Consider the following 14,852-nt stretch of genomic DNA (forward strand, 5'->3'; position numbering starts at 1 on the left):
TAAAGCACTCAGAACATTCCTGGGTTACAGTAAATATTCTGTAAACAGTGTTAGCTGTTAACTGCTGTTCTAATTATTACTATTATTTTAATTAAGATAATGTCTAGAAGCTCTTTTGGGTATTAGCAAACCTAGATAATTTCCACTTCCAGAGGTATCAACCCTATTGTCTATATTTTGTCTATTTTCTATGTTACCATATATAGAAGACATAAATTTTATAAAAACTAAGGTGTCATGATGTATGATTCATGTCATTTTTTAAGAATATAATGGCATCTGAGAATGGCATTAATGATAGTGATTTTTTTTTTAGTTCTCAGTATAAGAGAAATTTTAAATTTTAATACAAACAGAATTTTATAAGCCAGAATATATGAAATTAATAATGGGCTTTTATACTGTACCCTAAGCACTACAGATTCTAACTACAAAACCTATAATTTTCCCATTTTACGTTTCATTAATTCAGAGAAAGACAGAGTGTGAGGGTAGAATGCATAATGGATCTCACATGAATCTAATCAACATGTGTTGTTATTTGGAGGAATGAAAAGAAAAATAATGTAAGTTATTTTCAATGATTTCTGTTGGCCGTGTATTCTTAACTGGCAAACTCTAATCTATGACCAACTAGTTCTGTAACCTTGGAAAGTTACATGATTTGTCTGTGTTTAATAATAAGTTTGAGACATTTTGGACAATCGCATCATGAAATCTTCTTCAGGGCACCATTAAAACAACAACTCTCAAAGCAGGTGTTCATTACCAGTCCACTGACAATCCCTGCCACATTCTGTCTGCAGGCCAGGGACAAAATCCCACCAGGTGGCATCTGATCCAGTTAAAACATACACAGTGGCTCAGCAAGCGCTTAACCCTGAAAGGTTTTGGGGATACCAAAATCCTATAACACCTCTTCTGTCTTTTGACAGAGCTGTCCTTAATTTTATCTTTACTGAAAGCAGAGTGCATGGATAATGAGTCTCAAAGACTATTCCTTAACCTTGAGCTGAACAGCTGGCCTTTGGCAGTCTACGTGGACACATACGGATGGAATACCATGTAAATATCTACAACTACTTGGCAACCCTGGTGGAACCATTGAAACATAGGGCCTGGGACTTAAAAGAATCTCCACAAATGCATGTTAAAAGAATGAATCTATCTGCATGAGGCATGATATACAGACTAGTAAGATCACAGGATTTTAAGCTATTCCAACCTCAGATCAAATACCAACTCTAACTATTGTAAGTAGGTTGTGTTGGGAAGGCTGCTTCCACTCTCTGAGCCTGTATCCTCATGTATACGATGGGGATGATAATATCCATTCTGGGATAAGCCAGGAGGCTGAGATAACATGTTTCTATGGATGTAGGTATGCATGTATGTATGTATGTGTGTGTATATATATATATATATAATTTATTTATATCATGTAATAGCCAAGATTCTAGATTCTAACTTTCAGAAACCAATTCTAGCTAAGCTAAGAGAGGATATAGCTTTAGAATTCAGGGATTTAAGCTAGATTTTAAGTAAAAACAGATACTGGGGATAAATGTCAAGACTCTATCTTTGATCTCTTCCTATTTCTCTGCACCTGCTTTATACCCCATTCTTTTTTCCTAGAGAATCACAATTCTGGAGTTTGCACATTACTCTCCCAACCGCCTCCTTCAGACTAACAGTCTCTGAGTCTTAACTTCATTTGCAAATTCATGGGAGAGAGGATCTAAATGTCCTGGTTTCAGTCAGATGTCCATTCTAGCCCATTTACAGTGACCAGAGGACAGGCTCACATCTTACAAAAGTCTACTGTGAAGGCATTGTAGATCAGGTTGGAGACAGGCCTTCCAGATGGAGAATCACTGTGAGCTGAACAGATGCACTGTAAGCTTATAGTCAGTCTCTAAAAGGTCCTCCAAAAAGCATTCAAAACAGAAGTAAGATATGTAAAGTACCTGACACAGTGCCTGGCAAATAGCAGACATTAGATAAGAGGCCATAATTACTACAGAGATGAAATATAAAGATACATCTATGTCTTCACTGAATCAGCTTTCACTGAGCCCCATATGATAATTTTAACATCGGGCTTGTGCTGGAACTAGGAAGTGACAAGGGTCCCAGCCATTTGGAAGTCCACATTCACACAGAACAGGGTGACTGCCTTGTTCATCTCTCCTTAGTCCCCCAAACATCATCCTGTAAGAAAAGATTCCTCTTTCTAAGATATGGTAATTTTGATATGTTTTGCAACTCAAAAGAGATGTTCTTTCTATGCAATTCTCACAGTAAATTAATCTCATCTTTCTAAGCAAGTAAGCATCCTGATTTGGAACAATCCCATGCTTGTGGTTCTTTCATAAAAATATCTCAAAGGGCTTTCCAAAGGTGCATTAGTGCTGTGAGACTACCATGAAAACTGAAGCAAAGGGGGAACCAAAAGTCTCTCTTGCTGATGAGAGACAGAGAGAGAGAGAATGGGTTAGTGGATACCACATTCCCTTCTCCAGCCAATGATAAAACCCTGAATAACTGGAAAGTCTCATTGTAATCAGGATTACACATCCACCAGCCATAAAATATAAAACAAATCACCTGTATCATGTTGTCCAATTGTCACAAATTAAGCACAAATACCCAAGATGAAACAGAAAAATCAGAGGACTTAAAATACAGTAAAGATGGAGGAAGAGGAGAGAGGAGCGTTCACGAAGTGCCTCCGTTCCAGGGCACAGGGAGACACCGGGATCAAGAAGGTGGTTTTCCCAGAGGGAGGTTTATCCATTGCAACCTGCATGTGCTGACCCCTGTGATTTCCCCAAATGTGGGAAACTCAACTGCCTAATTCGTGGTAGTCGGGGGGCTGCATCCATGCTTTCCCCTGATGATTAAATGTTTAAAAAAATACAGTAAATATGGGTTTCTGGCCTGGCCTCACCATCTTCTGCATGCATGCCCTTGGATAAGCCTCTTTGTCCTCACTTGTCCTCAGGTTTCTCATGAAAAAAGAGGGCCTTGAGTTTTAAATTTGCTACCACTCTTTTTCATTGCAAACCAGGCATTGTGTTACATTGGCTGTGAGGGTATCAAGTTCTGTTTATTTCTCTTATTTTTGGATAAAATTAATATATATGTACAGTGGGGAATTTAAAAGAGACAGATGTATGAACATGATATAAAAAATAAGCCAAACTCTACCTTCCAGCCTCTCCAGGATCCAATATTATCGCTTTTGGTTTTATTCTTTAGAGTCTTCGTTATTTCTCTGCATGCATATATAATCTGTTTTCCAAAAGGGAGTGTGGATCATGTATAAAGTGTTTATACACATTGCTTATTTATACCATGAGCATGTAGGGCAGGATGTCATATTTACTGACATCCAGCATCTTCTGAACACCTTAACTGTAGTTGTAGCAACCCCTGCACCAGGCACACACAGATGCTCGCTCAATATTCCAGCCTCCTTAGCAGTGAGGAAGTAGCCTGCGTGACCCAGGTTTCATTGGATGCTTGGGTCTTTCATCAGGAAGAGGGTGACAATGAAGGAGACGCCACGTGGACTCCATCTCTCGGCACTCATGCAAGAGGATGGAGCTTTCAGGAGCAGTGGTAGTAGGGGCTCAGCGGTAGGGCCCAGTCTCAGAATTCAAGGGAAAACTTTCTGGTGCCACATGTAAAAACTGTGGGGCTGTGTCTGCACCAACAACCCAGCACAGATCACACATTTTTCTTAGTTGCATGACTTCCAGTCATAATTATCTGACTATCCTAGAGATCTCATATGCTGATATCCTTTAGTAAATTCTCTCTGTAATTAAAGAGGTTTCTGTTCTTGGTAACTAAAAACTCTAAGTGACACAACTATATTCTTTTGTCAATACATTCTCAGTAAAAATGCCATTTTAAGGGCAAATATGCCATCAGATACATGCAGCAATATAGATTTAACTCTTCTTTCATTTTCCATTTTTTAAATACAGTTAATGCTGGTAATCTTCCCGGAATATATTTTGGTATGTAATATTATTTGAAGCTTTAATATTTTCTCCCAGATATTCAAGCAGTTACCCCAATCACAGTCATTGAAAAATGCTTCTATTTCCTGGATGTATATCATACATGTCAAGGCTAGCATTTGCCTCTTGGTCTTATAATAATTCCATTATTCTGTCTGTAGCCTTTGGACTTCATACAACAATTTTAATCATAGTATCCTTTTTTTTTAAGATTTTATTTATTTGTCCGGGGGCGGGGAGAGAGCGTGCACAAGCAGGGAGAGCAGCAGGCAGAGAGACAAGCAGGACCCCCGCTGAGCAAGGAGCCCAACGTGGAACTCGATCCCAGGACCCTGGGATCATGACCTGAGCCAAAGGCAGATGCTTAACCAACTGAGCCACCCAGATGTCCAGCATTATATCCTTTTACTGTGTTTAAAATATGGTAAAGGAAATGCTCCCATGATTCTCCTTTGTCCAAACTGTATAGGTTATTTGCACCTGCTTATTCTTCTGAATCGTAGTATGTTTTAATGACTCAGCAAGTTTTCTTGCTGTAAAAGCTTTTAGTTTTTATGGGGTGATCTAGAGACGATATAAATTCTAGACATTAGCAACTCAGCATTGGTTGGAAAACGATACTCTAGATTATGTCCCTTCAACTTTGGTGACACATGAATTCTACAGTCTAAGACGTCAAAGGGAGAGCTGCAGCTGGCATCACAAATGCTTTGCTGCTTTCCTCTTCAATTACTTGTTCCTTTTTTCTCTTCATGCCAACTGGGCAAACCCTCCAACGTTGCTTTCGCTCTGTTCCACGAATCCTTCCTACCGCAGGAACCCCAGAGATGCATGAGACCTTCCTCAGCAACAGATCTTTGAACAAGTTAACCTTTGTGGACTGTGACCCTCCGCACCACAGCAAGCTGTCCTCTGGCTCCCTTGTATTTACCAACAGACTTTGGTTTTGGTGTCATATTCTAACAGGAAATCTTTTGCCAGGCCATGACGTCTCTGGCTGGATGTGAAATAGTGCAGATAACTATAAACACCGTCATTCAAAGGCCCATCAAATAATGCTTGAAAAATCTCAATGGAGGGCCATCAGTCGGCCTGAATTGCCCTACCTTTAAAAATTATGCTTTTATTTATTTTTTTGAAGGCTGGGGTTAAATAAGTTAAAATCCAATACAATCTCTAATAGAACTGGGACTTTTAGCCCCAGGCTTTTTCTATAATCAAAGGTTCTCACGTGCTGGTTCTATTTTAAACATCTGATTAATTATCTCAGGAATTATAATGACCTCAGATTTTAGTCTCTGCAATCATTTCTTGGCACAGTTTAATTATTTATTTAGTAGTTATGATATGCAGAACCGGCCCTGGAAGAATAGGATTGAATAAAAGAGCAGAATGAAATCTCCATTTCAAAAACAAACTGTTGGGGGAAAAAAATCGAAGATTTCTGATAACTCCTGTCTTCCTATAATATATTACAGACATATCTTTCTCATCCAGAAATGGAGAAACACCAAATGGTGGATGTCCACTAAAAGTAAAAAACAATGCACTTTCTACATAGCTTATACACGTCCTTGCATTTCTTAAAGAAGCCAGAAGAGGGCAGAAGATGCTGTACATAGGATATATTTGCATAAAACAATCTCCCTTAAATTGAGATCTGAAATCCTATTTCAAAGGAAAGTGAAGGTGTTTTGCGCGGTAACTAGTTTCAAGAGATCGCAGCTCAGGGAGAATCAGGCACATTACACGACAGGGCAACTGTGGGGTTTTTTTTATTTCCAACTCGGCCAACTCTCCTAAACTCTTACCTTCTGAACCCAATAGTTTAATGAAAACAGAAAAGCCAACATTTATTCAGTCACGACATCTGCTGCTTACATTAGTAATCTTGCTTAAATGTACACACACAGGTGAGGTTCTAGGACTAGTCCCGTTTTACAGATGAAGAAACTGAAGTTTGCAGAGGTTAAGTCACAGGTTCAGTGTTAGAAAGCTGTAAATCACAGCACTTGAATTTAAATTGAAGCAGTTACACTCCGTTCTAAATGTCTGTGTCTCCCTAAAATTCATGTATTGAAATCCTAACCCCCAAGAGTGACGGTATCAGTAGGTGGACCCTTTACTAGGTGATTAGGTCTGGAGGATGGAACCCTTGTGGATGGCATTCGTGCTCTTAAGACTCCTACCATGTGAGACTGTGCAAACTCTGAGCCAGGAAGAGGTGTGCAAACTCTGAGCCAGGAAGAGGCTCTCACCTGATCCTGCTGGCACCCTGATCTCGGACATGCAGCCTCCAGAACGGTGAGAAATAAATGTTTGTAAGCTACCCAGTCTGCAGCATTTGGTCCTAACAGCTCAAACAGACTAAGACCAACTCCAAAATCTACACCCCATCTCGGATCCATACCTTCTTCTGCATAACAATGACCGTGTGACCATTCCAACAGGACCAGGTACAATTACCTACTTTTCAGGTAGTCCTGAAAATGAACTGATCTTTTCTAAGTCTGATGTGATCCTTTAAAAAGCTGGGTTAAGGGGCGCCTGGGTGGCTCAGTGGTTAAGCGTCTGCCTTCGGCTTAGGGCGTGATCCTGGAGTCCTGGGATGGAACCCCGCATCAGGCTCCCTGCTCCGCAGGGAGCCTCCTTCTTCCTCTCCCACTCCCCCTGCTTGTGTTCCCTCTCTCGCTGTCTATCTCTCTGTCACATAAATAAATGAATAAATAAATAATCTGAAAAAAAGAAAAAGAAAAAAGCAGGGTTAAAAAGCAAACAAAAAACCCAACTTAAAGGCAACTCTGGACACAGAGCCTACTGTGAATAACTGGGAAGTGTGTGGTCTGGCTGGACAGCTCCTTCCTTTCCACCTGGAAGGCAGGGCAGAGCCTCTGCCAGGCAGCTCCCATTTTCAACAGCAGCAAACTGTGCTTCCTCCCCTGCTCCTTCCCTGTTTCCTCCTATTAGAACAATCTCAGCTGAACCAACTGGCTTGCCTGGACCTGATATTCTCAGCTTGTGCTATCCTTCATCTCTGGCACATTTGCATTTGAAGAAAGATCAGTCCCTTTACAGTGTAGGGCAAATAAATTTATCTGATGGTAGACTTTTAGTTGTGGGTGACTGGGGTGGTAGTAGGGGCAAATATTCTTACCATCAGATGTCTGATTCCCATGAAACGACATCGCGAGTCCACAGCCTTTGTTCTTACTATCGAAGAAAAGAGATGATGATCTTTGCTAGAGGATCCAGGTGTGGGAGCCAGAGCTGAGAACCATCTGCTTGTTGTTGGGGGCCTGCAAAAAGATACATTCTGAACTGGACATAACAGAGGCTGGAAATTAAAAGTCAGAGCTGTTTGTAAAAGTCTGCTAGATTGGACTCTCTGTGTTCCCTATCCAAAAACCCCTGCTTATCTTCAGTCAATACCCTGAGATTCCCAGCATCATAGTTAATTGATTTAACTATGGGGTTAAATGCCTACCTGTGGGGTAGGCATTACACAATGGCTCGCTAGGTGATGGATAGGGCACTGGGGCTACCCCAGAAGACAAAGCCAGCAGTGAGAGGAAGGGAGAAAGAGACAGACACAGAGAAAGACGCACAGAGAGAGAAACCCTGGGGAATCTCATCTACACTGAAAGTCACTTAATATACTGAAAGTCACTTAAATGGGCTATTGAACTCCTTTCATTTTTAATTGTGTCTTTTAATTATTTCGCTATAATTATTTTATGCCATTGTATGTTGTTTTTGTTTATCTTAATAAAGAAGGAGGGAGAAAAAGAAGAAAGGCTGGAGGGAAAGAAGGAGAAATGAGACAGAGAATGAGGCAGGGGAGAGAGGGGAGATGAGGGAAGGAGAGAGAGGAAGAGAGTAGGGAGCGTAAAGGAGAGCCAGCACTCTGAAATGCTGAAACAGAACCACCTAGATTGGAAAGGAAGCCCCTGAGTTCAAGTTACCTCATCTCTAAAATGGGAATGATAATATATCTACCCTCCAGTGTAGCTGAAAGATGATATGAAGAAGCGTATGCAAAAAGAAAAAAAAATGCCCTCCCCCAAAAACTCAGAATAACTCCTGGCACACAGTAAGTACTTGATGAATGGTAGTGATTATTATTATTAGCTTCTAGCTCCTATAACCCTTAATAATAGTCAAAACTCTATAGAAATCTATTTCCTCTTGTACCACAAAAGAAAAACTAAGTAATTTTGCTGAACTGTAAATGCACCAAATTAAATGCCCAGGCATAAGAATTAGCATAAGCAATATCTCTCCACAAAATTGGCACTCAATATCTCTCAGCACATAATCTTTACCATCAAAGGAATGAGCTACCTAAAATAAGCACATTAGTCAGCTACCAGAGACAAGCAATGTTAATATCTACAGCAAGCTACAAATTATCCAACAACCACAACACATGTTTTTAGAAGAAAATCTCAGAGCACACAAAATCAGACTTGAGTGGTACAAGGCTCGAGCTACAATCAGCTTCCAGTGCGGACCTTAGGGGGCATCCCAACTGGATGGGGGCCAGCAGCTCAGCCAGTGAAAGAATTCAGCAGAGGCAGGACAAAGGAGATAGAAGTTTACTGAATATGCTGCATGGGAGCAGAGGGCAGGACTGCAAAGGAGAGACTGTCTGCCATGAGGCGATGGCGAGGGGCCACAGTTACAGGGTGGACGGAGGGAGTATGGGGAAGTACGGAATTTTCCTTCTTTTGGTAACCGCCTGGTTGTAAGTAGCCCATCGGTTAGTTAGGGCCTATGGCTATCTCCAGGTGGGTCACTTAATGAGCCTGTTTGCATTCAGCTCAGCTTAGTGGTCACTGGGGACCCTTTTGCCTCACTCCTGTTTCCATTGCTCAAGCCTGTTGCCTAAAAGCAGCCTCTACAGACAGCCCTGGAAAATGAGCCAGGAATGGGGAGAGCTATGTGCTTGTTCCTATCTATAACTGTATGTAAAGTGGAACACTGAAGTTTATTTAATAAGATAATTTTAATATATTTTAAATCTGATATTTTTTCAGGTCTCATACCCATCTTAATACAAATCTAAAATGTAAGCCAGCATTTTTCAGGACCAAACATTTGACCTAGTGCTTGTCTTGATCACTACTACCCACCTTTCTCTTTAACCAGGGTAAAGTATTTATGAGATCAATTTATACTTTTAGAAAAGAAAGCAGGGAAATCAAACTTAGGTCATTTTTTAATAGTCTCATTTCGTACATAGAGTCAAATGACTTACCCAAGATGTTACTTTTAGTTAGTAGCAAAATTAGAATTAGAACTTCACTCATCAGCTCATAAACTGGCCATGGCTCAGTTTATGTCTCCATTTCCTCTTGCTTAAATATTGCAGCAAGGTCCTATATTAACTCCCTGCCACCCATTGCCCCTTCTTCGTTCCACCCATGAGTCCACATGGTTTTCCTTAAGTATAAATTTAATCTGGACACTCTTCCTGCTGGCAACACTTGAATGACTCCCCCAGAGTACTCAGTACACAGTCAAAATTATTTCACATGACATTCAAGGCCTTGGGCAATTACGTACCCTGCTAACTTCTTCCCCGCCAGTACTCTCCTACCCCCACCCTCCAGCCTTCCTGAGCTGCATGCAGTCCCTGAACCAGACCCCTGTCTTCCAAGCCTCTTTACCTGGTGCTTTGCTCCTGCTTGAGTACCTCTTCAGTGGCTCAAGTTTACACTGCCAAGGTCAGAAGTCCCTTCCTCCTCACCCACTTGACTGGTCTGCGGTCCTTCCTTTGCACTCCTGTGTATTTCTTTTATGGCAATGAGCATATATGAGTGCAGAAGCCTCTCAGATTCTTTCTCCCCCCTCCCACCCCCCACCCCCGCGCTAGACTGTCAGCTCCTTGAAGGTAGGAACCATATCTTATTCATCATTATATTCACAATGCCTAGAACAAAGCCTGACACACAGTGAAAGTTCAATAAATATTTTTAATCCGATGCCTTAACTCCCAGGCCTGAGGTCTTTCTAGTGTTCTACCATATCTCCCTAGCACTTAATTATCTACTATTTGCTTCACATGGATTAGTCACAGCTCATCAATTATATGATAAGCAACTTAAGGGCACAGATAGCGTTTTACTCATCATTCTTATCTCCTTCAGGGCCAAGGCTACATTAGGCAGCTTGCTATTGCTAAAGGAGTTCTTTAAAAAAAAATTTTTTTTTTAATCCAAAGAATACTTTCTTTACATGGAATTTTAGGTAGAATGGCACATAAAAATCGAAGAAAGAAAAAAGAAGGCAAGAAAGATGCTCTGGTTCAAATGGGGTCTGCAGATACCCAAATCGCCCCGAAGCTGTATCTCTAATAGTGCACTTTTCAAATTGTGCCTCAAGCTCCATTAGTGCAGAGTGACATTAATTTACTGAGTCTCAATCTGCATTTACAAAAATGCAAAAGAAAAGATCAGGTTCCATTATATGTAGTATAGATAAGTATTGTTATGGGAAATTATTATTCTGCTATTATTTACTTGTATGTGGATTTTACCTCCTACTATTTCCTAGTCAAGAGAATTGAGGAGAGATCTCCTGTACAGCATTGTGCTGATAGCTGACAGCACTGTATTGTGCACTTGAAAACTGGTGAAGAGGGTAGAATCTTTAGTAAGTGTTCTGAGACCAATAAAAAAGAAAAAAAATGTTTTTTTAAAGCTTGAAATCCACTATTTGAAAATGTTTCTTAGGGCACCTGCCAGCTCAGTTGGTAGAGCACACAACTCTTGATGTCAGTTTGTAGGTTCGAGCCCCCTGGTGGGTGTAGAGATTACTTAAAAATAAAATCTTTCAAAAATAAATAAATAAAGTGCTTCTTAAAGCATGGGTAAAAACATCAGGTTTAGTACAGTTGTTCCAAATGTTGGTTCACTTCAGGGATCTGATGAGGGATTTGATGGAAATACAGAGTCCCAGACCCCACTGCTGAAGATTCCAATTCAATAGGTGAGGCTCAGTCCAGGCATCTGTTTTTATCAAGCTTCCAAAGTCATTGTGAAACACATGTAAGTTTGAAAACCACTGGAATAGTGGAAAGAACACACATAGGATCAGAGTCCCAAAGTGGAAACAATCTGAAAGTGTGTCTGCTTCCCTGATGTTTGAATATACACCCTCTGTTTGGACACCCCCCCTAAGATGGGATGACTCACAGCATTCTAAGACAGTCCCCTCTGTTTCTGGGTGGCTTGCACCCTTCACCTTGATTCCTGTGCCCAACATGATAAATTTAAATCTTCCTACCAGATAACAGCTCCTTATTTATTGCACACCTAGCCTCAATTTTCTCATCTATCAAAGTGGTTGAAAGAGGTTCACAAAAGATCATGGTCAAATGTATATGAATGGACATCATAAAATGTAAACTATAATGTCACAAATAGTTCACTTATTACTATAGTTGGAGCACAGTAGATATTTTTTCACTGGCTGAGACATGATACACATGCTTCCGTTTTACGTTCCAAGCTAAGCACTGCCCTCTTCTTTCCTTCCAAATTAACTACTAGATCAAGCTCCATAAAGCAGGGGCCCTGCTTTGCTCCCCATATAGCACTGGTGCTCAGCACAGTGCCTGTTACTAAGTAAATATCTGTAGATGGAATGAACCCACAAGACAGAACCAAAACTCCTCTAAGTGTGGTGTGTGTGTGTGTGTGTGTGTGTGTGTGTGTGTATAGTATGTCTATGTATATGCATCTATGTATACACATATATGTCGATGAACTGTGTCTCCATAGACCTTTTCTTGGCCTCTCTCAGCCTAGAGCTCACTCCTTCAGTTTTTATATAAACATATATTTTATTTGAGAGAGAGAGAGAGCACACAGAGCAAGGCAGGGAGGGCAGAGGGAGAGGGAGGAAAGGCAGAAGCAGACTCCCCACTGAGCAGGGAGCCCAATGTGGGGTTAGATCCCAGGACTTCAAGATCATGACCCGAGTGGAAGGCAGATGCTTAACTGACTGAACCACCCAGGTGCACCTCACTCTTTTAGTCTTGCACACCAATCACCTATGCACATATCTTGAAGGAAGTATTAGAGGATGGATAGAGCTCTAAATAAATTGTTCACAGACCCACAACTTCCTAGCAATCTTTAATGGCACTTGCAGTAGAAGTGACACGAAATGGCTCTCTCACTCACAATGATCTGAGCAGCTCTAAAATACACTAAATGGCACAAATGAATTCTGAGTCAAGCAAAGGCATTTATGTGCACACACTTTTCCCAATCATGGGTAAAACTTGGATGCTACAGCCTGAATTTATTACTTGCCAAAAAAAAGGGGTTTTTTTGTTTTTGTTTTTTTTTTAATAAACATGCTCCTTAAGGAGGAATCTGGGTAAATTTCAACCCTATGCTCTCATATAGATTATTGTCTAAATCTATTAAAATGTTATAGGAATAATTCTTTTGAAAACATTTCAAGTATGTTTTAGTCCATTTTGTTTACTGTAATGCAATAGTGAGTAAATGTGAAAGTTAAAGTATCATGCCTTTGCTCTTTTCTACTTTACAGTTGGTCTATTTGATTATATTGGTGAAAAAGATTGCTCCTGGTCTGAATCTTGGGCATTTTTTCCAAAGCTAACCTAACATAAAATATTCCTTATCCATGGAGTGTGGTAATTTGAGCCTCACTCCTGGCAAAGATAGACATGTAAAAATATAGAAACCACAATAATAATAATACTTAATGTCCCAATGACTAAGTGGGTTAGTCCCTCAAAGACAACTAGACAATTCTTTTTTTTTTCTTTTAATATTTTATTTATCTATTAGAGAGAGAGAGAGAGAAAGGAAGCATGAATGAACTGGGTGAAGGGCAGAGGGAGAAACTGACTCTCCACTGAGGGAGAAGCCTGTTGCAGGGCTTGATCCCTCATCTCTGAGATCATGACCTGAACTGAAGGCAGAAGCTTAACTGACTGAGCCAACCAGGTGTCCCTAGACAATGCTTTTACATGTAAAAGAGGTGGAAACATTTTACATCATTTGAACAACAAAAGCTCATGCACTTCTATTCTCCTCCAATTGCTGTTTTACTCCCATCTTGCCCAACTCTGCCTTTTGTTGACTTAGCCTTATCCATCCATCAACAATCTTAAAGTAAAGCTTAGTTTCAAAGAACATACATATATACCCACAATATAAATATTGCTATATAAACCATTTTACAAATAAATCAACAATATTTAAGAGAATTTAAGTAATTTTTCAAGATTCAATTGCTACTAAGTTGCATAATTGAGAACTACTATGCCAGCAAAGCCAATGTTGTGTGTGTGAACGCACATGCATGTGTGTATCATATCATAAAGCATAAGCCTGAGTTACCATGTTGCTAGGTAAGGTTGCTGTTTGCTCTCAGCCAAATTCCCATTAACATGCCTAAATTAGATACACGACCAGCTACACAATTTGATGGGCTCCAGTGAAAAATGAAAATATGGGCCTGTTGTTCAAAAATTATTGCTAATTGCAAAATGTTGACAGCAGAGCATTAAAGCAAGTGTCAGGTCATGCGGGAATGTACAGATCACACATCTAAGACGCTGGCCCTGAATGTGTAATAGATTTAGTGTGAGGCATTGATTGAGATTATAGCCTAGTGTAGACATTTGAGTTGACATATTAATCAGATTCTGCCTTGCCAGCAAACAAACCCAAAATCTCAGTGGCTTAAAACTACAGTAATTCCTCACTCCTTGGTTAGTGAGTCAGCAGTGACTTACCTGGGCCTGAGTTCAGGTGTGACCTCTACGTCTTCCATTCTAAAACCAAATCTGAAGAAGCAGCTACCTGGCACATAGTCTCTTCGTGGCCACGGCAAGAGTACAGGCCAAAACATCCAAGTGCCTTTAAAGCCTCTGCTGAGTCACATCTATTCATCTTCCAGTAGTCAAATAAAATCACAGGACCAAGCTCAAGGTTGGTGGGGTGAGAATGAGAATACTGCCACGGAAGTGGGAAGAAGACTATTTCCTAAACAATCATATAGTCTGCCATGGTTGAGATGGTACTCTACTGAGAACTTTATTACTGAATAATGTAGGCACTAGTGTTTGAAGAAGGTTTGGTTCTCTGCTGAGATTCCAGGTTGGCCCCAAATGCTAAAGGCATTGATTGGTTTGTCTGACTATTCTAAAGACGGTTTAAAGACAGGGATTAGGAGTGAGGGAAAAATGGATTTAAGAGGGAAAAGGTAACCCTAGGACATGTAATTTGTTTCCATTCTCTGAAGCTGAAGAAAGAAGGACCTGAAAAGACAAATGAGTCAAGTGTGGTAAATCCCACAAGAAGGAAAGCCTAGGATTTCATTCATGGACATAATGTCTTCAGCCACAGAGTTGGTGGACCTACCCACATACAACTGGGGCAGACAGAAAAATATGAGAAGGGCGTGGCAGAGTTAAGGAAGTGCTCAATAATTAGCCTACGCTTCTACCATGTGGCATGACAAGTTACCTATGGCGGTAGGCACCTGGGGTTCACATTGCATTGCCTCCCCAAAGGGGCAACTTCTGGACTAGATCACAACAAAGGTTTGAAGAAACAACTGGAACAGAGGCTTAGGAGAATTAGGGATGAAAGAGCTGAGTGCAGTCAGAGGGATGAAGGGACTACGAAAGGAGGAGTCCACCACAAGAACTATGTAAAAGAACCAACAAGTATATGCCCAAGGAAGAACCAGAAGTTCAGCACTTTCTGCACAAGAGGAAAGTAAGACAGCCATCAACCTCAAGGAGCAAACAGCCATCAAAGTGTGCAGCCA

At 40.6% G+C, this 14,852-nt stretch overlaps 1 non-coding gene across 1 annotated transcript; it reads left to right on the top strand.

Annotated features, from left to right (window-relative positions):
- Nucleotides 1–2,730: 2,730 nt before the first annotated feature.
- LOC117796833 lies at nucleotides 2,731–2,896 on the top strand. The gene has a single exon (XR_004621538.1). It is a non-coding gene; the product is annotated as a U1 spliceosomal RNA (small nuclear RNA).
- Nucleotides 2,897–14,852: the final 11,956 nt, after the last annotated feature.

The sequence above is a fragment of the Ailuropoda melanoleuca genome, chromosome 16 (genome assembly GCF_002007445.2).
Source record: "Ailuropoda melanoleuca isolate Jingjing chromosome 16, ASM200744v2, whole genome shotgun sequence".
NCBI classification, from domain to species: domain Eukaryota; kingdom Metazoa; phylum Chordata; class Mammalia; order Carnivora; family Ursidae; genus Ailuropoda; species Ailuropoda melanoleuca.